This window comes from Ammodytes marinus, assembly GCF_949987685.1.
Source record: "Ammodytes marinus genome assembly, chromosome: 13".
In the NCBI taxonomy this organism is placed as follows: Eukaryota; Metazoa; Chordata; class Actinopteri; order Uranoscopiformes; family Ammodytidae; genus Ammodytes; species Ammodytes marinus.
In genome coordinates this window covers 13,866,957-13,890,471 of record NC_137217.1, presented here as the reverse complement: position 1 = coordinate 13,890,471, position 23,515 = coordinate 13,866,957, and the positions used below count along the sequence as shown (strand labels likewise).

The following is a 23,515-nucleotide window of genomic DNA, read 5'->3' as shown; positions in this document are numbered from 1 at the left end:
CTATACTGGCTGAGGTAAAAGCTAACTGATTGAAATGGCTGTGTAGTAGTAGAACTCCTCGTGGTGGATCAGCACCCTAAAAGTGACAGCAGGGTGGGAAATGATGACCACAGCATTAGAGAGGTGTGTGTTTGTTTGCTGTCAGCGGTTTGCTAAGGGGAGAGAAAGAGAGAAAGTGTGAGTATTTCTGGTTAGATGATGGGCCACAGAGGGTAAAAAAACAGCCATATGCCCACAAAATGACACGGACACACTGTTGCATGTGCGCACACACAGCAATAGCAAAGCAGTGTGTTTTCACAGAGAGCTGAAGGCTACAGCAGGTGATGTCATCTTAAATCTCGCTGTGGCAATATGCATCAGTTAATGTGTCAGTGTGAGGTGTGTGTGAGAGTGTGTACACACGCATATTGCTGCCACTGCACTGACTAAATATATCCGTCACTTTTCTAAAGATTATTTTTTGGCATTTTCAAGCTTTATTAGACAGTACAGAGTTGAAATGGGGAGACAGAGAGAGAGGGGGGGATGACCTGCAGTAAAGGTCCACGGGTCGGATTCGAACCCGCGACCACTGCAACGAAGGCCGCGATTGGCCAAACACTGCGATTGGATCATTTCTTATTTTGAACTGCCATTCCTCTAATAGCCACTAGGCGCTGCCTTCAAGAAAACTGTAGGCCTACTGTACATAGCTCTAAGAAGGTTCCACACTTCTTTCATGAACATTAACATACTTTGGTACTTGATCAGTATTTAAAACGCCGACTTCATTCAAAATATTGAATCAGACTGGTTAGCTTTGTGGCTAGGTACTTTTGAAAAGTTCATAGAATCACTTAGCAGGGTCATCTGGTTGGCTTCTCACATGATCGGGAAGAAGAATGAGTAACTCCTTTCATTTGTTGGAACAAATGGATATTGCCAACCTCCATACAAGGGCCTGTGGGCATTTAACAATCTGAATCACTGATATAAAATGAATCTCTCACGGAGACAGAGCGGAGAGCTGTGTAATGGAAGCCGCTCTGCATGAACATACAGGTTGGATACAACATGCTGTGAGCTTGAGTCAGTCCTCTAAGGGCTGGTGACATCACTGTCTGAATAATAAACAATCTGAAGCCTCCGGTGCTATCTTTCACTCTGCCCCCCCCCCTCCCCCCTCCCCTCAGGCAGCACTGCAGCTTGGTCTCTGACTCACGTGACTCACACGCCGATGTCTATAGAGGAAACATTGTGTATTGTGTTTTGAATCAATGAGAACAGGAGTCTCCCGGCTGAATCATTAGCGTTATACAAACCATGTGACTCATTTGTCAAGCTCCATGACTTCCTTGTATCAGATCTACAAAACAAACGATCTTAAAGCAGCAGCAGTTTCTTATAGTCACAGGGCTATGCAATGTCTCAGTTAATTAGTGAGTATTTATGTAATAAGCGGAAAGTTAAAGGATCTATCTGGTGCTTTGAGTTGTAAAAACAATTTAAACATTTGACCATTAAATATGGACAAAAGTGACTGCCTTAACATCCACGGAGCAACACGCTTATTGCCTACATTTGTATTGAGCGCTGAATTAAATTAGTGGATCAAACTTCAGATGATGACTGCAGGGCCTCTGTGTGATAGGCTTTCACCTAATTATTTTGGAATCTCTCTTTGTGGCACCACACACACACACACACACACACACACACACACACACACACACACACACACACACACACACACACACACACACACACACACACACACACACACACACACACACACACACACACACACTGTTTAACTTGTCTTTCGTCTTTTGGAGTGACAATGCTCCCTTGTTTATTCAGATGCCATAAAAACACAATCAGCCACGAGTCAACACTGAGTGACTCCAAACAAGCCAGATTATTGCTCTAATTAAGCTATAATAAGCCCTTATTAAACGGCCACAGGCCTCGTTAGGCGGTTCATTAAGTTATTTCATCCTTTTATTCCTTCATTAAGGCTCCTTTCTTCTCTCCTTTCTTCTCAGGGAGTGTGGGAGTGGTGAGGTCTGGGAGATCACGACCTTAATTCTCTTCAAGACAGACACTTTAATTAACACTGGAGGAATCCTCATTGACTCCAGACCCTATACAATGAGAATGTACAGGGGAATTGGATTGCCAAGGTAAGGCACTAAGCTAAAGTGTTTTCATTCCCCGGCAATATACACTAATAACCTCTTAAATTACAGCTACTGCGTTCCCTGTATTTATGATGCAATTAGATAGTAAAAGTGAATGCATAAAACATACAGAAATTATGAATAAACATGCAATTTAACAGTGTTTTAGGGAAATGCCGTAAAACATAATAACGCCGGTTTAATTAAATGTGAGGATGTTTGTATGTTACTGGAACCCAACACGAGATGTAAAGTAGGTGGAAAACACATTGCATATTGGAGTGTTGGAACAAAACTATTCAAAGCAACTCACAGCAGGAGAATTGCAACAGAGATATAGCGCTCTGTTGCAATTTGCTCTGAGTCCCCCCCCCCTCCTTCATAATTCACACAACTATGTGCACTTTTCCCATAACTGACACTGACATTTTAGCTGGAATAGTTCTCAGAGTTCCAGGTATTAATGTCACACAACTTGTGTGTAGGTTGTTTACAGTCAGAGACATGAACTGTTAACCTGTTCATTTCATGAAGACACAAATAAACAAGTCTGAACGTGAAAGTGAAGAAGGCTAAACTTTTTGCCAAAGTTTGAGAGCACCCTCAAGTGGCTTTATCTAAATGAATGTTGAAAGTGTAAGACAGTTTCAAAAGTTTGGAACATTTCACTCTTTTAGAACTACCTTAACATTTTATCAATCTGTCTAGTTGGTGAACACTTTTCAATGAAATTTCCCCTATCACCTCCCACCACACACACATTCTCTTAAACAATTTGAAAGATTATAAGCCCCTCTATAGCCCCGTTGAACGGTCTAATGTAAAATTCTCAACCTTAAGCTAAAAATGTAATGATTACAGTTAGTAACACCTTCATGGCTTAGTCTCTGTTGTGGGGGGAACATTGATGGCTCAGACCTTTTCCCGTTTCACTTGCCAATAAACATCACAGGGGAATGTTAAGGGAAACAGGTGTCTTAGCTCTTGCAACATAATGCAGTTTATCATTGCGAAAGGATCAGTATCGATTTATTGTAGGAACATGGATAGTTCTCTCAAAACAAAAACACACACACACACACACACACACACACACACACACACACACACACACACACACACACACACACAAGAAAACATACCCGAGATGAGATGAGACCTCTTAGCTGTGTTGCTTTTTGTGCGGGTGTGTGTACAAAGACAGACAGTGATAAAGTACTGCACCAGTAACACATGGAGACGGGTGCCAAATGTAGCCATCTACTTTGACTGAAGGGGGTGTGTATGTGTGATGGAGCGAGAGAGAGGAATAGAGATAATGTGAGTGTGAATGCGCACACGTGCGTTTGCACATTTATTAGCAGTTTGGATCCCGCTGAGCTGACAGATGTTCATGGCGGAGGTAGTAGGCAGAGATGAGACGCAGCGTCCTAATGAAGCCATGTGTGTGGGTGTAAGTGTGTGCTAGTTTCCTTTGGAGGTTCGGATGGATGGACGGAGGTGGGCTACCCTTCCCCATGGAAGTCAGAAAAGCTGTCCTTCACTTGTCTGTGTTGTCTTTATAGCACTGTGTGTGTGTGTGTGTGTGTGTGTGTGTGTGTGTGTGTGTGTGCGTGTGCTAATGAGTGTGGTTGTGTGTGTGTGTGTGTGTGTGTGTGTGTGTGTGGGGGGGGGGGGGGTTATGTTGGCATGATTCAGTGCAGGCAGGTATGACTTCCACCTTCAGCCATGAAGTGATTGAGTTTCCTGAAGCTTTAGCAGATGTCCAAACCCCAGGATTCACCCTCCTCTTCCTCCTTCAGTCTTTCACTTTCTTCCTATCTTTGTTTTTCAGGGTGTCTGTGAGGTCCAATTTTCATTTATATTTGTCTTGTACTTGATTCTTTGTGCAACTCATTTTTCACAAACCGCTGATGTGAATCATTTATTTTAGTTGACTTTGGGCCCATTTGGAACATGACAAGCACCCAAGCACCCACACACACACACACACACACACACACACACACACACACACACACACACACACACACACACACACACACACACACACACACACACACACACACACACACACACACACACACACACACACACACACACACACACACATTATATCATTATTTATATACACCCACTCAATATGCACTGTATTCATATACAAACATACATACAATACCACAGACTGTTGATGTGCACTGAGCATGCGGATACACATGCACCCACACACAGAAAGTCAGAAAGACTGGTAGGCCCTGGTTTGGCCTGGTTTATATGCAAAATGATAGCTCCTGTGGGGTGACATGTAAGATAAACACAAACACACACACACACACACACACACACACACACACACACACACACACCCTTATGTCAAGTGATTAGTTACACAATTGGAACCATAAGTTCCATTGAAAAGCAGAAGCTCTAACTGTTTGTACCTTTGCATAGGGGGAAATGAAACTTGTGAAACTCAAAATTTACGGTTTAAGCCAAACATGGGTTACGATGTTGTGTTTTTTGATAGTTTTTTTTACATTCTGTTGTCTGAAAATCACATCCAACATGATCAAGAGCACACACATGAAAAGATCAGAGTTACTTCCCATTGTGATACGTGTATCTTTTAGTATTCTAAGGTGATCATGAATGCTGATATAGTAATAACCATGTCTAGCCATTAGATTGTTAAAAAAAGGGTTGGGCATTGCATAATAGTAGTGATTACCCTCCAGTTGAATATAATTCATTCAAGTCTAAATCTGGAAATTAGGGCGAGAGACATTTGACAAATGCTGGACCTGCAAGATCAACTCTGTCTGCTTAGCAAGCCAACCCTTAAGAGTGTGTTTTAATTGGCTGTAATTGTAGCTGTAGTCTACTCAATGAAAACAATCGAGGGCAGCCAATTACAAGACATTGGTCACAAGCCCTGAGGGAAGAACTTCAGACCAGAGGAAATGCAAGTCCACACACACACACACACACACACACACACACACACACACACACACACACACACACACACACACACACACACACACACACACACACACACACACACACACGAATAGGCAGTCACCCACACATTTCCTGTGTGTTTCATGTAAGGGAGCCTTTTCTTCTTTCTCTTGTGTTTGGAGAGGAAGTGCGGGTCTAATGACTTTTCCTATGCGTCACAGGCACTGCATGTGGGAGGCAGACAGCCGCACTGCACGTGTGAGCGAGCGAGAACCTTTATGCATATATGCATGAGTTTGTGCACAGCTTGATACATGTGTGTTTTTGTTATGAATTTGCTATAGGCATCAGGTGTATTTAGAAGTTTGTGTTTTGGAGAAACTTTACATTTGTGCTTGTGTCTGTTAGAGAAGACTCTGTTTATGTTTACGTGTTTGCAGGAAATGTGAACACTATAGCTACTGTAGTGTTTATAGTCCCTCTCTGAAAAATAAGTTTGTCTCTGAGGGATGTTAGATTAGATTTTATACGCTTGTTTCCCTGTGTGCATTTGATGGGTCCACGTGCGCTCGGGAGACACTTCTGTATTTGCCTGTAATGAAGCGTGGCCATACTGTACTGTATGTGCGTGCCTTTTGTTTTTGCATGTGTTCCTTGCTCAGTTGTAGTAAACACTGCTTCCACCGAGACCTCACGCAGTTTGTAGAACTCAATCTTTCCTGTTTTTTTTGTGTGTATTTTTTTTACACTCAGTATATCGCTTCTTATCAATATTTTATTTCTTATGGGAGTTATTTGTAGACCGAGCTGTAGTTTCTGTTATTATCTGTTGTAGTAAAGTATTCTATGTCTATGATATTGCTATCTTGCACCACTTTTCCTGGCTTGTGTAAGACAATGCAATACTTGTCTCCGCCCTAATTACTTTTTCTCTTACCCTATAGAATTGGTATTATATATTGATTTCAAACATTGAGTTCGGGTTAAAGAAAGCCTGTGTAGCACTACAACCCATGAAAGTACAGTATACATATTGGATATGGGATGTCCACCTTGCATAACTTAGCCAGACAATATTTATTACTTAAATCCTAACTGATAGATGGTCCTCTCACGAAATATTCTTGCAACTAAAAATTGGTTCTGTTCAGTCACTTTTTCGGGGTCAAATATGTCAAGCAATGTTAAGCAATCAGCATGTCTCTCTCTAAAACCACATCTCCAAAAGTCCAAATGATACTTGCCAGCAGAGTATAAAGCAAGGTTAGCTAATCCCTCAATGCTTGGTTCGCCGGGCCCGCAGCTGCAGTGAGCTTACAAAGTTCATCTGGGGTCACCCAAAGAAGTGTTTTTGCCTCAAAAACACATACCCATTCAAATACCAAGGTTGTGGTGCTTAGCTATCGGCAAGTGACTGTTGAAAACATTATTCTACGTGAAAGGAAAAAAAAAATCAAAAATCAAAAACAGTCTTTTGATTGGATCCAAGGCCTTTGCTGAACTCTTCCTCCAAACTCATCACTCCCCTTTGCTCCTTGCTGCCAGCTCCATCATTTCCCTCACTATGTCTTATGCTTATGAACACCCACTCTGCCTTATTCCTTTTCGCTGCCTTTTACTCTATTTCATGTATTTTCTCCCGCTCCTCCCTCCTACTCTTGCTGCCCTTCCATCAGGCTGTCCTCCCTATTCTTTCCAATGGATTTCATCTCACTCTGTTCCCCTTACATGTTGATGTTCCCTCACGGGCTACCCACCCCTGTGTCTTCCCATGGCTGAAATGCATTTTGACTTTATCAGGAAAGTATTATTGACTTAATTGGTCTGTGTTCTTTAATTTTCATCTCATCAATTTAACAGCTCCAAATGTTGTTTTTGTGTCAACAGCTGCGGCCAGCAGTTGATTAGCTTAGAGTTAACACTGGAAACAATGTGAAAAGGTGGAAATAAAGAAATGGCATATAAAGTGGAAACAGTGGCGGCTCCTGACAATAATCTCAGGGGGGGCAATTGTTGAATCAGAATCAGCCAAAATGAACCTAAATCAGATAGCTAATATGACAATGTCATATTGCATCTAACAGTTTGTTTTTCCTGTTCATCTGGCATAACCACTCTTGCAACATTAGACAAGCATTGTACTGTACAGTATTTTTGGACATTAAGTTAGTTAGCATCCTGCAAGCCTCGTTAGCCGTTCAAACGAGCCCCGTGAAAATCCGCGTTTATATGATCCCCCAATCCATCTTGGTAGATACTTGCTTGATGGTTAAATTTTGTCTGGAAAGGACCTAGTCCCTTAATGACAAGATCAAGTAGCTTGCCAGCCTAGCCTGAGTTGATATTAGTTATGTTGGTCTTGACTCTTGAATATGACCGCTTTGGGCAACAGACCGAACATGTGACTGTATCAGTCACTGTAATTGGTTCATTGCTTTTTTTATTAGGGGGCCAAGCCCGAGTAGGGCTGGGACCGCGTTTTGCAGAGCAACGCGGTTCCCAAGCCCTGCGGGGCAGGGAACCCTATTGTTTTTGTTGGGCCTTTTATTAGGGGGCCAAGCCCGAGTAGGGCTGGGACCGCGTTTTGCAGAGCAACGCGGTTCCCAAGCCCTGCGGGGCAGGGAACCCTATTGTTCTTGTAGGGATTATTAGGGGGCCAAGCCCGAGTAGGGCTGGGACCGCGTTTTGCAGAGCAACGCGGTTCCCAAGCCCTGCGGGGCAGGGAACCCTATTGATCTTGTTGGGCCTTTTATTCTTCCTATTCCTTACGTAAAAGTGGTGCTGCAGCCCAAACCGTAAAGGGTTGGGACATGCCACTTGCAGGGCTTATCCAGGTCCGTGCCTGGTACGCAGACAAAAAAATTCAGACATGCCGACCACTAGGTGGCGCTACAAAAAGAGAAAAATTTATATAACTCCCACACCGAACCTCCAACAGTCAAAAACTTTATACCCACAGATTCACACAAACCAGACGCATCTTTTGAGATAGGCCACGCCCATTTGCGTATATATAGATTTTTTGCTACGTTGCAAAAACTGAGTCAGTCACCAAAACATACTCCTCCTACAGTTTTCGCCCGAATTGGACGAAACCAAAAGCATTATGCTCTACTGACTCCCACGAGCAAAAGTTGGTCAAATAATTTTTCTACGACCATCGGAAGAACAAATGGTAGCGTTTTAAAGATTACATTTTTCGATTTGGAACATTTCTTCTTCTTTCTATTCTTCTACGCGTAAAACTGGTGCTGCAGCCCAAACCGTAAAGGTTTGGGACATGCCACTTGCATAACTAGATCCAGGTCTGTGCCTGGTACACAGACAAACTAATTCAGACATGCCGGCCACTAGGTGGCGCTACAACAAAAGAAAACGCGTTTGGGACTATAACTTCCACACCGAAGATCCCACAGTCAAAAACTTTATATCCACAGATGCCCACAGGTCAGCTGCATCTTTTGAGATAGGCCACGCCCATTTGCGTATATATAAATTTTTCGCTACATCGCAAAAACTGTGTCAGTCACCAAAACATACTCCTCCTACAGTTTTCGCCCGATTTGGACGAAACCAAAAGCATTATGCTCTACCGACTCCCACGAGCAAAAGTTGGTCAAATAATTTTTCTACGACCATCGGAAGACCAAACGGTAGCGCTTTAAAGATTTGCCGCTTAGCTTCCTTGTAATACTTTGTACGTAAGTGATCATAAATCCAAAACTATACATCGTATCAAGACAATATTTTAGAAATATGGTTGTACAGTTCTAATGAACATCCTCAAAAAAAATTGGAAAATTTCACCAAAAGGGGGCGCCAAAAACACAAAAAGTATACATCTCCTTATCCACTTGAGCATCTTTCTCTGCAATTTGTTTGCCTTTTGGTCAATAACTCCCAAACCGAACATACCACATTCAAAAACTTGACAACCACTTGTTTGGTACGTTGAGCTGCATCTTTCCATCTAACATAGTTTTGCAAATGTCATCCATAGGGGGCTCCAAAACCACAAACAGCAAAGAAAACGCGTGTGGGGCTATAACTTCCACACCGAACATCCCACATTCAAAAACTTGACATCCACTTGTTCGGTACATTGAGCTGCATCTTTCTATATAACACAGTTTTGCGAATGTCATCCATAGGGGGCACCAAAACCACAAAAAGCAAAGAAAACGCGTTTGGGGCTATAACTTCCACACCGAACATCCCACAGTCAAACACTTTATATCCTCAGATGCCCACAAGTCAGCTGCATCTTTTGAGATAGGCCACGCCCATTTGCGTATGGGATTTTTTTTCGCTACATCGATTTGCACATTGGCTACCTTGTACCAAACTGCTCCTAAATCCAAAACGATTCATCCTATTAACACCAAACTTCACACGTGTTTGTCCTATGGTTCTCAGGTTGGTTCTACTTTTTCCTTAAATTGCTCCAAAAGGGGGCGCCAAAAACACACTTGAGCATCTTTCTCTGCGATTGTTTTGCCTTTTGGTCTATAACTCCCAAACCAAACATCCCACATTCAAAAACTTTACATCCCCGGAATCCGTGAAGCGAGTGGCCGGCGCCGCGGACGACGACGCCCGATCCCGAGTCGCGTGGGAGGCTTGGCCCCCGTTCACAACTGCTTGCAGTTCTAGTTATTATTCTTTTTCTTCTCCGCGTAAAAGTGGTGCTGCAGCCCAAACTGTAAAGGGTTGGGACATGCCACTTGCAGGGCTTATCCAGGTCCGTGCCTGGTACGCAGACAAAAAAATTCAGACATCCCAGCCACTAGGTGGCGCTACAACAAAGGAAAACGCGTTTTGGGCTATAACTTCCGCACCGAAAGTCCGACAGTCAAAAACTTTATATCCACAGATGCCCACAAGTCAGCTGCATCTTTTGAGATAGGCCACGTCCATTTGCGATAGGATAGATTTTTTGCTACGTCGCAAAAACTGTGTCAGTCACCAAAACATACTCCTCCTACAGTTTTTGCCCGATTTGGACGAAACCAAAAGCATTATGCTCTACCGACTCCCACGAGCAAAAGTGGGTCAAATAGTTTTTCTACGACCATTGGAAGATCAAACGGTAGCGCTTTAAAGATTCGCGAAAATTACTTTAAAAAAAAAAAAAGGGGGATTTTCTTGAAACTGAAGGGAGACTATCATGGGGCATACCTGAGCCTATGGCAAAAATATGGGAAATAAATTTTTATGTGGGCCGGACTTATTAAAAAAAATAGTTTTTCAATTTTTTTGCCTGTTTTCGCCATTTTCTAAGTCTTTAGGCGGGAAAATGGGAAAATTCAAAAAAGTGTCTTTACAATGGAGAGGTTGACACTTTGATTTTGCTATAACTCCCCAACCGAACATCGCACATTCAAAAACTTGACATCCACTTGTTTGGTACATTGAGCTGCATCTTTCTATCTAACGTAGTTTTGCGAATGTCATCCATAGGGGGCGCCAAAACCACAAAAAGCAAAGAAAACGCGTTTGGGGCTATAACTCCCACACCGAACATCGCACATTCAAAAACTTTACATCCCCGGATTCCGTGAAGCGAGGGGCCGGCGCCACGGACGACGAAGCCCGATCCCGAGTCGCGTGGGAGGCTTGGCCCCCGTTCACAACTGCTTGCAGTTCTAGTTATTATTAGGGGGCCAAGCCCGAGTAGGGCTGGGACCGCGTTTTGCAGAGCAACGCGGTTCCCAAGCCCTGCGGGGCAGGGAACCCTATTGTTCTTGTAGGGATTATTATTCTTTATTCTTCCATGCGTAAAAGTGGTGCTGCAGCCCAAACCGTAAAGGCTTGGGACATGCCACTTGCATGGCTTATCCAGGTCCATGGTACGTACGCAGACACAAAAATTCAGACATGCCGGCCACTAGGTGGCGCTACAACAAAGGAAAAGGCGTTTTGGGCTATAACTTCCGCACCGAAAGTCCGACAGTCAAAAACTTTATATCCACAGATGCCCACAAGTCAGTTGCATCGTTTGAGATAGGCCACGCCCATTTGCGATAGGATAGATTTTTTGCTACTTCGCAAAAACTGTTTCAGTCACCAAAACATACTCCTCCTACAGTTTTCGCCCGATTTGGACGAAACCAAAAGCATTATGCCCTCCTAACTCCCACGAGCAATAGTTGGTCAATTAGTTTTTCTACGACCATCGGAAGACCAAACGGTAGCGCTTTAAAGATTTGCGAAAATCTGTAAAAAAAAAAAAAAAGAGGGATTTTCTTGAAACTCAAGGGAGACTATCATGGGGCATACTTGAGTCTATCGAAAAAATATGGGCAAGAAATTCCTTTGTGGGCCGGACTTATTAAAAAAAAGACTTTTTCAATTTTTTTGCCTGTTTTCGCCATTTCCTAAGTCTTTCGGCGGGAAAATTCAAAAAAGTGTCTTTACAATGGAGAGGTTGAGAATTTGATTTTGCTATAACTCCCCAACCGAACATCGCACATTGAAAAACTTGACATCCACTTGTTTGGTACATTGAGCTGCATCTTTCTATCTAACGTAGTTTTGCGAATGTCCTCCATAGGGGGTGCCAAAACCACAAAAAGCAAAGAAAACGCGTTTGGGGCTATAACTTCCACACCGAACATCCCACAGTCAAACACTTTATATCCACAGATGCCCACAAGTCAGCTGCATCTTTTGAGATAGGCCACGCCCATTTGCATATGGGATTTTCTTTCGCTACATCGCAAAATCTGTGTCAGTCACCAAAACACACTCCTCCTACAGTTTTTGTCCGATTTGGACGAAACCAAAAGCATTATGCTCTACCGACTCCCACGAGCAAATGTTGTGTAAAGAATTTTTCTACGACCATCGGAAGACCAAACGGTAGCGCTTTAAAGATTTGCCTATTAGCTACCTTTTACCAAACTGCTCCTAAATCCAATACGATTTATCCTATTAACACCAAACTTCACACATGTGTTTGTCCTATGGTTCTCAGGCTGGTTCTACTTTTTCCTTAAATTGCTCCAAAAGGGGGCGCCAAAAACACACTTGAGCATCTTTCTCTGCCATTATTTTTGCCTTTTGGTCTATAACTCCCAAACCAAACATCCCACATTCAAAAACTTTACATCCCCGGATTCCGTGAGGCGAGGGGCCGGCGCCGCGGACGACGACGCCCGATCCCGAGTTGCGTGGGAGGCTTGGCCCCCGTTCACAACTGCTTGCAGTTCTAGTTAGGGGGCCAAGCCCGAGTAGGGCTGGGACCGCGTTTTGCAGAGCAACGCGGTTCCCAAGCCCTGCGGGGCAGGGAACCCTATTGTTCTTGTAGGGATTATTATTCTTTTTATTTTTCCTTACGTAAAAGTGGTGCTGCAGCCCAAACCATAAAGGGTTGGGACATGCCAATTGCATGGCTGATCCAGGTCCGTGCCTGGTACGCAGACGAAAAAATTCAGACATCCCAGCCACTAGGTGGCGCTACAACAAAGGAAAAGGCGTTTTGGGCTATAACTTCCGCACTGAAAGTCTGACAGTCAAAAACATTATATCCACAGATGCCCACAAGTCAGCTGCATCTTTTGAGATAGGCCACGCCCATTTGCGTATATATACATTTTTTGCTACATCGCAAAAACTGTGTCAGTCACCAAAACATACTCCTCCTACAGTTTTCGCCCGATTCGGACGAAACCAAAAGCATTATGCCCTCCTAACTCCCACGAGCAAGAGTTGGTCAATTAGTTTTTCTACGACCATCGGAAGACCAAACGGTAGCGCTTTAAAAATTTGCGAAAATCTGTAAAAAAAAAAAAAAAGAGGGATTTTCTTGAAACTCAAGGGAGACTATCATGGGGCATACTTGAGTCTATCAAAAAAATATGGGCAAGAAATTCCTTTGTGGGCCGGACTTATTAAAAAAAAGAGTTTTTCAATTTTTTTGCCTGTTTTCGCCATTTCCTAAGTCTTTCGGCGGGAAAATGGGAAAATTCAAATAAGTGTCTTTACAATGGAGAGGTTGACAATTTGATTTTGCTATAACTCCCCAACCGAACATCGCACATTCAAAAACCTGACATCCACTTCTTCGGTACATTGAGCCGCATTTTTCTACCCAACGTAATTTTGCAAATGTCATCCATAGGGGGCGCCAAAACCACAAAAAGCAAAGAAAACGCGTTTGGGGCTATAACTTCCACACCGAACATCCCACAGTCAAACACTTTAGATCCACAGATGCCCACAAGTCAGCTGCATCTTATGAGATAGGCCACGCCCATTTGCATATGGGATTTTCTTTCGCTACATTGCAAAAACTGTGTCAGTCACCAAAACACACTCCTCCTACAGTTTTTCTCCGATTTCGACGAAACCAAAAGCATTATGCTCTACTGACTCCCACGAGCAAATGTTGTGTAAAGAATTTTTCTACGACCATCGGAAGACCAAACGGTAGCGCTTTAAAGATTTGCACATAGCTACCTTTTACCAAACTGCTCCTAAATCCAAAACGATTTATCCTATTAACACCAAACTTCACACATGTGTTTGTCCTATGGTTCTCAGTCTGGTTCTACTTTTTCCTTAAATTGCTCCAAAAGGGGGAGCCAAAAACACACTTCAGCATCTTTCTCTGCCATTACTTTTGTCTTTTGGTCTATAACTCCCAAACCAAACATCCCACATTCAAAAACTTTACATCCCCGGATTCCGTGAAGCGAGGGGCCGGCGCCGCGGACGATGACGCCCGATCCCGAGTCGCGTGGGAGGCTTGGCCCCCGTTCACAACTGCTTGCAGTTCTAGTTAGGGGGCCAAGCCCGAGTAGGGCTGGGACCGCGTTTTGCAGAGCAACGCGGTTCCCAAGCCCTGCGGGGCAGGGAACCCTATTGTTCTTGTAGGGATTATTATTCCTATTATTCTTCTCCGCGTAAAAGTGGTGCTGCAGCCCAAACCGTAAAGGGTTGGGACATGACACTTCCAGGGCATATTCAGGTCCGTACCCCGTATGCAGACAAAAAAATTCAGACATCCCGGCCACTAGGTGGCGCTACAACAAAGGAAAAGGCGTTTTGGGCTATAACTTCCGCACCGAAAGTCCGACAGTCAAAAACTTTATATCCACATATGCCCACAAGTCAGCTGCATCTTTTGAGATAGGCCACGTCCATTTGCGTATATATACATTTTTTGCTACATCGCAAAAACTGTGTCAGTCACCAAAACAGACTACTCCTAGAGTTTTCGCCCGATTTGGACGAAACCAAAAGCATTATACTCTACCGACTCCCACGAGCAAAAGTTGGTCAAATAATTTTTCTACGACCATCGGAAGACCAAACGCTAGCGCTTTAAATATTTGCGAAAATCCGTAAAAAAATAAAAAAAGAGGGATTTTCTTGAAACTCAAGGGAGACTATCATGGGGCATACCTGAGCCTATGGCAAAGATATGGGCAAGAAATTCCTTTCTGGGCGGGACTTATTAAAAAAAAGAGTTTTTCAATTTTTTGGCCTGTTTTCGCCATTTCCTAAGTGTTTAGGCGGGAAATTCAAAAAAGTGTCTTTACAATGGAGAGGTTGACAATTTAATTTTGCTATAACTCCCCAACTGAACATCGCACATTCAAAAACTTGACATCCACTTGTTTGGTACATTGAGCTGCATCTTTCTATCTAACGTAGTTTTGCGAATTTCATCCATAGGGGGCGTCAAAACCACAAAAAGCAAAGAAAACGCGTTTGGGGCTATAACTTCCACACCGAACATCCCACAGTCAAGAACTCTTTATCCATAGATTCACACAAGTCAGCTGCATCATTTTACATAGGCCACGCCCATTTGCATATGGGATTTTTTTTCGCTACATCGCAAAAACTGTGTAAGTCACCAAAACACACTCCTCCTACAGTTTTCGCCCGATTTGGACGAAACCAAAAGCATTATGCTCTACCGACTCCCACGAGCAAAAGCTGTGTAAAGAATTTTTCTACGACCATAAGAAGACCAAGTGGTAGCGCTTTAAAGATTTGCACATTAGCTACCTTGTACCAAACTGCTCCTAAATCCAAAACGATTCATCCTATTAACACCAAACTTCACACATGTGTTTGTCCTATGGTTCTCAGGTTGGTTCTACTTTTTCATTAAATTGCTCCAAAAGGGGTCGCCAAAAACACACTTGAGCATCTTTCTCTGCGATTTTTTTGCCTTTTGGTCTATAACTCCCAAACCAAACATCCCACATTCAAAAACTTTACATCCCCGGATTCCGTGAAGCGAGGGGCCGGTGCCGCGGACGACGACGCCCGATCCCGAGTCGCGTGGGAGGCTTGGCCCCCGTTCACAACTGCTCGCAGTTCTAGTTATTATTATTTTTCTCCGCGTAAAAGTGGTGCTGCAGCCCAAACCGTAAAGGGTTGGGACATGCCACTTGCAGGGCTCATCCAAGTCCGTACCCCGTACGCAGACAAAAAAATTCAAACATCCCGGCCACTAGGTGGCGCTACAACCAAAGAAAAGGCGTTTTGGGCTATAACTTCCGCACCGAAAGTCCGACAGTCAAAAACTTTATATCCACAGATGCCCACAAGTCAGTTGCATCTTTTGAGATAGGCCACGCCCATTTGCGTATATATACATTTTTTGCTACATCGCAAAAACTGTGTCAGTCACCGAAACATACTCCTCCTACAGTTTTTGCCCGATTTGGACGAAACCAAAAGCATTATGCTCTACTGACTCCCACGAGCAAAATTGGGTCAAATAGTTTTTCTACGACTATCGGAAGACCAAACAGTAGCGCTTTAAAGATTCGCGAAAATTCCTTAAAAAAAATAAAAAAGGGGTTTTTCTTGAAACTGAAGGGAGACTATCATGGGGCATACCTGAGCCTATGGCAAAAATATGGGAAAGAAATTTTTATGTGGGCCGGACTTATTAAAAAAAAGAGTTTATCAATTTTTTTGCCTGTTTTCGCCATTTTCTAAGTCTTTCGGCGGGAAAATGGGAAAATTCAAAAAAGTGTCTTCACAATGGAGAGGATGACAATTTGATTTTGCTATAACTCCCCAACCGAACATCGCACATTCAAAAACTTGACATCCACTTGTTTGGTACATTGAGCTGCATCTTTCTATCTAACGTAGTTTTGCGAATGTCATCCATAGGGGGCGCCAAAACCACAAAAAGCAAAGGAAACGCGTTTGGGGCTATAACTTCCACACCGAACATCCCACAGTCAAACACTTAATATCCACAGATGCCCACAAGTCAGCTGCATCTTTCTACATAACACAGTTTTGCGAATGTCATCCATAGGGGGCACCAAAACCGCAAAAAGCAAAGAAAACGCGTTTGGGGCTATAACTCCCACACAGAACATCCCACATTCAAAAACTTTACATCCCCGGATTCCGTGAAGCGAGGGGCCGGCGCCGCGGACGACGACGCCCGATCCCGAGTCGCGTGGGAGGCTTGGCCCCCGTTCACAACTGCTTGCAGTTCTAGTTATTTTTATTATTATTATTCTTCCGGACAATTACACACAATACACAATTTTCTCTTTGCATATTCATACATATTACTTTGTGTTATCATCCGAAGGGTGGCAGGAGAAGCCAAAGGCTTATCAGGTCCCGCCCCCACTGCCATAAGATTCAGATACACAGCTACTGATACAGTTAAAACATTTTTTTTTTAAGAAGATGCATTCCAATATTTAGGTCTCCTTATTCATTGCCAGTGTACAACAGACATGCTTTCCATTTACTGTACGTATGACGACAACACGTTAGGGCGAGCACCCCCGGAACCCATAGAGATTGCATTGCGAAGCCTGCAGTTTGAAAAAAAATAAGTTTTACATTGAAGTCTATGAGAGCGCTCAGGGCGATTTTCAACCAGCCCAAAATCGCCCCAGAGTGACGGTACAGAGCACAGACGCTGATTGTACAATGATATTCAGACTTAGATGCAGGTAAAAACTGTATTGAAATAATAAATTATGATTATAAATACAAAAAAAATATATTTTTCATCATTATTATTATCATTATTATATATTTTTTTGCTGGCATGGCTCAAGGAGGGCGTCGCCCTATCGCCCTCTATGGGCGAGCCGCCGCTGAGTGGAAATTAGTTTGCTTTAATGGTGCTTGTATAGGTGTTTTTCTTTTTGCCTTTGGACACATTCAGGCCCCCTTCTTTATGCTAAGCTAAGCTAATAGGCCGCTGGCTGATAGCTTCATATAAAGCATGCATGGACGTGCTGTCAATCCTCTCATCTTCATGCAGTTCTTAGCATGTGTGATCGCATCATTTTAATGACACATCAAGCTCAAATGTATTCACAATCCCTATTGTTGTTGTATGTGGTGTGCAATTACAGCATTGATGAAGAATGGATATTGTACCGTTTTATACATTCTTTTGACTCCGTTTATCCCTAAGCCCACTGTAACTACTTTAATAAATTGCCTTACATCAGTTTAAAGGAGGGAATAACTTGGGTTTTGCTGTCATGCAAAGAGTGTTCAACCCCTGTGCTCTCTCTCTCTAGCTCTCTGTAGCTCTCTTCAAAACCCCCTCTATCTCTCTCTCCCTCAGCTGCACCTCATCAGCATTGAAGCTCTACAGTTGCAGTTGAGTTGAGTTGAGTCGAGGTCAGACAGACAGTGTGTGCTGCCCTGGGGAGATACAGTCTGGCTACCAACCAGATCAGTTGGAAAGGAGCTGTCCCGGTATTTCCTCTTTCTTTCTTTCTTTCTTTCTTTCTTTCTTTCTTTCTTTCTTTCTTTCTTTCTTTCTTTCTTTCTTTCTCCTTTCTTTCTTTCTTTCTTTCTTTCTTTCTTTCTTTCTTTCTTTCTTTCTTTCTTTCTTTCTTTCTCCCTCGTTTTCTGAGAGCTTGTTGCTCCCTACTGAGTGAGCGTCGGAGGGCTGAGAGAGCAGCTCCAGCTCCAGCTCCTAAATCTAACCATTAGATCAAATAATAATAATATATGAAATAATGTCTGTTTTAAATTCACTATCAGTCCTTCTACGCCTCCCTCCCTTCCTCCTCTCCATCCATATCATCTCTCATGTGCAACCCCCCCCCCCCCCACACACACACACACACACAGGGTGTTGAATGATTTATTTATTTATGTCGGCATAAATTAGAGTAGCCTAATATACTCTGGTGCCTCAATGCCAGCTCATTTTGATCGGTAGGTGTCGTGTGTTTCTGTGCATTCGTGTCAGTGTGTGTAGTTGGCTTTCCCTGACAAGTTTGATCTGAGTAAACAAGGAGTCAGCCAAATAACTCTGGAGTAAGAGAGAGGGGGGAGAGAGAGAGAGAGAGCGAGAGAGAGAGAGAGAGAGAGAGAGAAACGGGGTCAGAAAGTGTGTGAAGCAGTGAGAAAGGCAGACACAGGCACTTACTCAGGCTAAACCCTGAAGCCATGGGCAGGAAGCTGATATTTTCCCAGACTTACTTTACTCTTTTTTTTTTTTTTTTTTTTTTTGGAGTCTGATCCGACAATCGTAGCTTCCTCTGAGAGGCTAATAATACAACAGAGCCATTGTGCAATGCGTCGTTTCCCCTTCGCCTGATTTAGCAGGAGAGAAGGCGTTTGCATGAAATCTTTCCACTCCAATCCAGTTTGGTCGGGTGGAGTCTTAGCTGCCATCAGATTTGATTGTCACACCACCATCGTAATAATGCACTATTATAGTCTGGCTCAGACCAACATGAATACATACCGATAACAGGGCTTTAGAGCCAGTAGCCACTGTACAGTTTCTTCATTTCCTGCGTCTATCTTGCGCTGGTGCTGTAGTTTGCAGTAGCAGCTGTGCAGAAAGTATGCAACATTTGGGGAATAATGTCATAACTGGAATGTGGATGGAATTAGACTAAAGCAGACATGCCGACTATTAAAGATTTGAGAAAGGATAAACTGTTACATATGCAAAAAGCCATTGTAGATGTTTAGTAGATGCTAGGAAGAAATAATGTGAATAGTATTATTTCACGATGTTGGCATGTTTTGATTTTGGGGCATAAATAAAAAGTTGGATTAATAAACATATACACATAGTCAAGGGGCCAAGTAAAGTTATGAGTTTTTCATAGTACACAGAAGAGTTCAATTAACAGATGATTAGGGAGTTTAAATATGTATTTATACAGAAAGTGAAGCTTTTTGCCTGACATTGCCCCAAATAGCTATGTACCCACTTTGCACAGATGTCATCTGTGTGCCAGCTATCTCCAGTCTCTCTCTTCCAAATGGTCACTGTACGCATACAGTATAGCGCAGCATAGGGAAAATGTAAACCTTTTTGCTCATTTTGATTTTAACTTTTGAAGATGTTTCTTTGGGAGAATTTGCATCTGGTTGCGTTTTTTTTCTTCCTTTCACTTTATTTGCGGCTATCTCGGCTGCCTCGAGACTTGGCTTCAGTTTCTGTCTGAACACACAGTAAGGGTTATTTGGCATATTTTGTTTAACATGCAACTGCAAACAAGACAAACTAACTGTTGGACTGGATTACAAGTTTTGTTGTTTTTTCCTCCAATATAAAACAACTTGCTTCAATGATCTGTTGGATCAATTTCGTTTAACTTGTCACATATTTGTGGACGCAGCCATAGGTATTTATTCTCATGTACCTAGGTCGGAGAGCATGCATGGTCAAACTCCTCATCATTGAAGCAGTGTTGTATACTGAATACTATTATTAATGGGTCTCTTCCATAAACTGCATTCCAATCAATGTGTGTCGCTAACCACTGTAGGGATTGTGTATTGTGATGGTCTTCATCTGCTTTGTATTTGTTGCCATTGCCACCACATGAGCTATCAGATAAATAAGGACTTGATGCATAATGACTGTATCAATGTTTTGTTCAAAATGCCTTAAGCCGGTGCAAGGGATTTATCTACTTTTAAGCATAATACGTCATCTAAAGGACTCTTAACGCACAGCTCAGTCACTGCATTTGCATTTCTTTAGATTAAAAACATCCATAAGGGCAATGTGTGTCTCATTTGTCCTGTGGGATTGGGTCGAGTTTTATTACAAACTGTGTTGTGGGCAGGTGCGCCGTTGAAAACAGTCCCACACAGACCTGAAGGCTGAATATGAGATGAAAGTACTCGTGAGATGGATGGTTTTTGTTGTGCACTTGACACAGCGTTATAAAAAGATATAAATGATCTTGCAAATGAAATATTAACCCTCGCATTGCTTTCATATTCACTGCAAACCTATAGGCTAAGGCAATATTGCATCAAACACGTGGACTTTTAGACACTACTGTATAATGCTTTGTTGAATTTTTAAACACACAATCCTTCACTTATTATTCACCTTTTCGTATAGGCACAACGATGATAAATGGTGTGTTGGCAGATGGGACGATTATTTTGAAATCAAAAGGTATGCATTACTCTTACATGGGTTGTGAGAAAGAAGTAGATTTCCATGACCAGACAGGGCAACATTAATATGACAAATCACTGTGTATACCCTTGATCATCGCCACAAGCAATAGCAAACTCAGCCTGTCTGGAAAGGTTGACCAATTTGAAAAAGTGTGTGTGTGTGCCTCCCCTATCTGTTCATCTGGCTTCTGGCCCTGTCTCACCATTCGTCTCCATGTTTGGCTAACCATGCATCTTTCATTTTATCAGTAAGTCTATCAATTGGTGTGTGTGTGTGTGTGTGTGTATGAGTGTGTCCATGGGTGAAATGACCACTGGGTTTCCCGCTGTGTTGACCACATGCTCCTTTTCATTCTCCTTTTTCCTCCGGTGCTCCCTTTTTAACCCACCTGGCCGCTCTACCTTGACCACCCATGTTGTTTTGTCTGGCTTTGCTCCGTGTGTTGTATACTGAGTGTGGTCACATTATTCAGACTTTTCCATCCGCGGGGGTTTTGGGAAACCATGTGGGGGGGCCCTGCAGGTAAATGTGGTTGCCCAATTATCATACTATGGAAAACAAATCAAATGCAAAGTGGTTTATTGGATTTTTCAGGCATATAAATGTTGATAGGTTCAATTGAACATTTGTATTCCATAGTAGTAATGCATTTTAAAATGAATGCTTGAATGATCTGCTTTCAAGTATAGGTCTGGAATCTCTGGGCCAGCAGACATTGATCGTGGGAAAACATGCAGCCTAACCCTATCCCCCAGATAGCCACCTCTACTGCAAACATAATGTAATGAGCACCACTTACAAATACTTTAATGATACTCAATGAAACAAAACAATGGTTTTGTTACTGTAGAGTGCACACTTATTGAAAGAAAGCAGTGCAAAACCGACACAGTCTCAAAGAAACCTTAAAATTGTTGGATTAACCAAGAGTTCATATATTACAATTCTAATGATATCAGAAAGCTATTCTAATTATTAAACCACTAACACCTTCATCACAGTCAGATGCTACTACAAAATCCTTCATCCTCTCCCTACACATTGATTCCAACTCTTTTGTCCGCCCGTCACAGCCACATTTCTCAGTAGTCAGAGACAATAAAAGGTCTAATTTCTCTTGGTCAGAGCTTATGAGCAACAAATACCTGAACCAGCCAGCAGGCCATATGGTTAGTGAGAGTCGAGGAGAAGTGCATGTCTGTGTGTGTATAACCTTACCTGTCTGAATTCATTGACATTGTTTGTGTGTTGTGAGCATGTGCAGTTTGTCGATTCAAAGTGTGCAGACATACCCGGAGGACTGTGTGTGTGTGTGTGTGTGTGTGTGTGTGTGTGTGTGTTTTTCTAGCCAGGACCTCTTGGCCCATGTCTTCACGTTAGGGGCAGTAATTATCCAGGTGTAGACTTTTGATTTTTAGTGCAGAGACAGTAGGTAAAGTGGCGTGTCCCGGTTGGTCTAAGGCAGGGGTGTCAAACTCTGGCCCGCGGGCCAAATCTGGCCCGTTTCAATATTTAATCTGGCCCGCGAACCAATTCGGCAATTCCATTCAATTTGGCCCGAAAAAAAAAAAAAAAAAAAAAAAAATCATCATGATTTTTTTTTTTTTTTTTTTTTTTTCTCATGCGGAGCCTGTGCCATATTGGCACGTCGCACACGCTCCCAACCGTTAGGACACTCGCACAGCTTACCACTAGGAATGTCTGCTGAAAGTTCCACAGCTCAGGATTTTAAGCCATGAATTGATGAACTTGCATTGAAGAAAAGATGTCAGTTTTCTAATGGCTGTAAATAGGCCAATCTATGGGGCTAAATAGCATGCTAATATGATGATTGATTGTGTCAACTGTCTAAGGATGAATGCTAACATTATCTGGTTTCTAACTTTAGCCTGAAGTTACAATATAGCTCACTAACTAACGTTAGATACCCGCTGATAGCCCACCCCTTTTGTTTCCAATGGTGGCTTTGCATTTCATTACCAATGTAAAGTGACATAAATAGTTAACACTGGTGCTGGGTCATGATTCCTATAAAAAAATAAAATAAAAAAACGTGATATGTTTTGAATGTGCAGAAAGTTTTGAAAAATCCAAGAGAAAACATATTGTGGCTCAATCCAGGATGCCTGAGAGCCTTACTGCATTATAGTCCTTTATAATTGTTTCACCAGGAACCTGAATGTTGTCTTTTCCTTTACAAAAATAAAGACATTTCCACAATAAATTGATGCAGAAAAGGCACAGAAAACCAAAACAGAAAAATCCACCAGAATACAGGAAATTAAGTGTTTGTCGCACAAAAATTTCTGGGGGAGCACCCCCATAACCCCCACATATAATTTGTCCCCCAAAATATGTAAACAAAATCTAGCCTATGCCTCGTATGTACGCAGGTTATATACCTAGATATGTTGTTTGATTTTAGGATTAAAAAGAAGGCATGTCAGTAAGCGACATGTCTGGCCCTTCGTGTGATTATCATGTCGTAATTCGGCCCTTTGTGAAAATGAGTTTGACACCCCTGGTCTAAGGGCACACTCACACTAAGCAATCAGCACAGTGCACAAGCACGCTAGCTGCCTAAAGTCTATACTTTGTTTGATCAGTGTGTATGCTCTGTACCGTGCACTTCCTTGGCCCTGGCCTGGTTGGAACTTGGTCTGGATGTACGAGCATGGCACAAGCAATAGTCCTGCTGTCAGTTTATATTTATATATATATATTCATATGTATATACACGATGGATAAAATGTGCAAAAGAAAGTTGATGCAGAACATTAACACAAAAAGTGTTTCACCTGATGACGTCCCTCTTTTTGCTGATCAGATTTTCTCTTTTTTTCAATGTGCTCATGAATTCTTGAAGGCACTTTAATGATATTAGGGTTCATTGCGGACAATTGGAATGAGTGCTTGCACCTTTTTGCCCCATCGTAAACATCCACTTGTGCCCTCTTTAAACTTTCTTCTAGTTTCTATTTAA

At 42.5% G+C, this 23,515-nt stretch overlaps 1 long non-coding RNA gene across 1 annotated transcript in view; it reads left to right on the top strand.

Moving 5' to 3' along the window:
• The window catches only part of LOC307259385, a 99,212-nt gene that overhangs the window by 58,467 nt on the left and 17,230 nt on the right, over positions 1-23,515 (top strand). The window contains exon 4 of the long non-coding RNA XR_013845155.1: positions 2,028-2,165. This is a non-coding gene — a long non-coding RNA (uncharacterized lncRNA). The remainder of the gene's footprint in view (positions 1-2,027; positions 2,166-23,515) is intronic.